Genomic DNA, 3,190 nt, shown 5'->3' on the forward strand with positions numbered 1-3,190 from the left:
TCTTCTCGGCTATTAGTTAACCTTTGTTTACGGCCACTGGCCCTAACCTGACGCGCTAGCTGTCAAATCACCGGAAGTTTTCACCGGAAGTACTGACGCACACACAAAAGTTCGAACGTCAATAGGGCTCGGGCACACGCGTTGCATTCTGGGATATGGTCGCCATATTGGAGGCACAATCTCGTAAACAAACCCTGAGGCAAGACGGAGATCAAGGACCAAACAGTGAGAGAAAAGCATGTTAAAATCGAAGAAAGGATGTGGGATATACCGGGATACATTACAGAAGGAAGCCAGAGATCGGTAGAAGATTGGCGTTATAAACGGACTGGACCCTTATGAAATACCGAGCAAGGAATGGATTGTCGACGAAGATTTACTGCCTAAATTCACCCTTTCGGACATAATTGCGTATATGGTGTCAGTGCTTATACTTTGCAACAGTTTCAATTCTAATGACACTTTACACTTTTGTCATGTTACTCTACTTGTAAATAAATAATGAAACACACACACTTGGCTGTATCTCAAAGCATATTTATTTCAGACGACTTCAACTTTTCACAACACTCCTGCTCATGGTGGTCAGAGTACAACATACAGACACAATCTTGTCAAAGAATGTTTTGTCTTCACCTTCGCATGGCAAAACTATGTTGATAGGTACTTTTGCTGACAAAAAGGTGTATTGTTTCTGACAGTTCCAATCGCCCTTTCCATGTGAATTTGGAGATGGGCAATTTTCCTTGTATTTTCCACATTAAAGTAAGATTAAGATCAGATTTATTGTCATGTATACATGCATACACACGAAATTTGTCCTCCGCTTTTAACCCATTGAGACATCCCTTGCTTCCAACTGACAGTGTCCTCTTGTGAAGGCGGGGATCTTTACCTCAGCACACAAAAGTCTGTAAGTTACCAGAATGAAAATGCAGAGAACACACTCTCATCGACACCGGGATTGAGTGGAAAGTTATGCTTGGTCGTCTTACAGCAGCGATCCATGCTAGTCGACGACGCTTTGTTATCTCGGACACTTGGTCTCCGTGGGTGCGCCTCCAAGCAGGAAACCGGTAAAAAGATAAACCATTTACGATTTCCCCCCCATTCCTGTCACGGCTTACGCTATTGCACCCCACGACACAGCAACGTGCGACCATAGTGGCAAAGACAATAAGTAAAATAGATAAACCAACGAAGAAAGTTCCGAGACCAGGCGGGAGTACGTCTGCGCGCAGTGGAAAACAATGTAAACAAAACAGTTCTGAGCCTCCAGTATGGCCGCCGCTCACGTAGTGACGTCACGTGCCCGAGCCCTATTGTGCACAGAGCGATAGACTCTCCAGACATATCTTTCTTTCATTTCGCCCAGATGAAATTTAATGCCACTCTTCGAAAATCGGCGAAATTTAAGACATTTTAAGACCTTAAAAAAGTTTTTTTTATTTAAGACTTTTTAATACTTTTTAAGGATCCGCGGAGACCCTGAGTAGGGGGCTGAATATTGGTAGGGACGTGACCCTAGCGTCCCTACCCAAAATTACGCCCTTGGATGTATATTATATTTAAACACCTCAGTGTTTAAAAGTCTGGTCTTTGTTAAATGTCCCAAACAGCAGTTGTTGGTCACAGTAATAATAATATTAATATCACAGAATGTTTAACGCAGTGATATCTGATCGCTCAGGCTTTTTGTCAGTGAAAGGCTGAACTGATGGATAAACTTTATCGGATAAAGACGTCCTGAAACTACCTGATAACACTAATCCTGTTCAGGCTGTGTAATCCAAGTGAAGACGTTTGAGATCTTTACTGTTCAGAGGGTTAATAACACCAATAATTAACTCGTTATCTCAGTCTTCTGAGTCCTCTTCCGGTTGTTTGGCTGTGGTATGAAATGGCGGCTGTCTGATTCTGAACATCTGTTAATGACGGTAAAATGCGATCCATTTACAATCAGTTAATGCTCATTTTGAAGCTCCGCGCGCCTTAACCATCCGCATCACGCGCAGACAGAATGATCAACCTGATCCGTATTAAAATAATTTGAATCACTCACCGGTTTACTAACTGCGCCACCGAACAGCCCCAAAGATGAAAGTGAAACAAACATTTCCTGCTGTTTGAACAGTAAAGACTTGAAGAGCTCCGCCTGTATTCCTACAGCTGGAGCTGCATCTAAAGAACTAATTTATTAGTCAGCCAGCCTTTATTTTATTACATTATACATATATATAATATATAATGTATTATATATATATTTATATGTTTTCATTCAGACTGAATGTAGCACAGCAGATAAAACTATGTCTTTAGATGTGGAGCCCTTAGACCCAAAAAGTAGTTTATTCAAGTGTACCACCAATTTTATACTAAAACTGACGCAGTATACTTGAAGTTGACTTTTTATGTAGTATATATACTCAAGAATAGTATAGTGAAGTATAAAGAAAAGTCTAAGACTGAGTACATTAATACTACACTTATACTTCAATACTAAAGCTTGTACTTTTTACTTCTTTCTGCCACAAAGTACTACTAATACTTAGTTTATCTTGATCCAAGTACAGAATAAGGTCGAGTCGTTGACTTTTTTATCAGAAGGACTTGATTTCATAGAGGCTCTTTGTTTTTGAAATGCACGTCTTTAATGATTTAAGCAGCTATTTGTAAATACACTGGATGGTATCTTTCAAATGTTATATGTATGTATATATATATATACATATATAAATTTAAACTTGTTCTCAACATTCTGTCTTGGGATTTTGTAAATACATACAGTATGAGTTAAATTTAAGAATACTTTAAGAAGTATATTTCAAGTATATAAATATGGGACTGGATAGTATAGTGGGTTCAAATGAAAGGTGGTGCCTACTTTAGGTAGTAGAGCCCTTAACCTACCTGCCTGCTTGTAAGTTGCTTTGGGTTAAAGCCCAATGCATTAAAAATAAATAGCATCCTACACGTAATATGCTGAGCAAACTTACGAGTATACTTAAGTTATAACAACTAGTAAAATAGCATTTTTTAGTTTTAGTAATTCCAAGTTCATAAAAGCATACTTAAAGTGTACTTCAATAAACTAAAATGTGGACTGGAAGTATATACACTATGTACTACGAGTATATAGATTAGTGTACTTGTTGTATACTTAAAGTATACTTTCATAAACTTGAAAATG

The sequence above is a fragment of the Odontesthes bonariensis genome, chromosome 6, assembly GCF_027942865.1.
Source record: "Odontesthes bonariensis isolate fOdoBon6 chromosome 6, fOdoBon6.hap1, whole genome shotgun sequence".
NCBI classification, from domain to species: Eukaryota; Metazoa; Chordata; class Actinopteri; order Atheriniformes; family Atherinopsidae; genus Odontesthes; species Odontesthes bonariensis.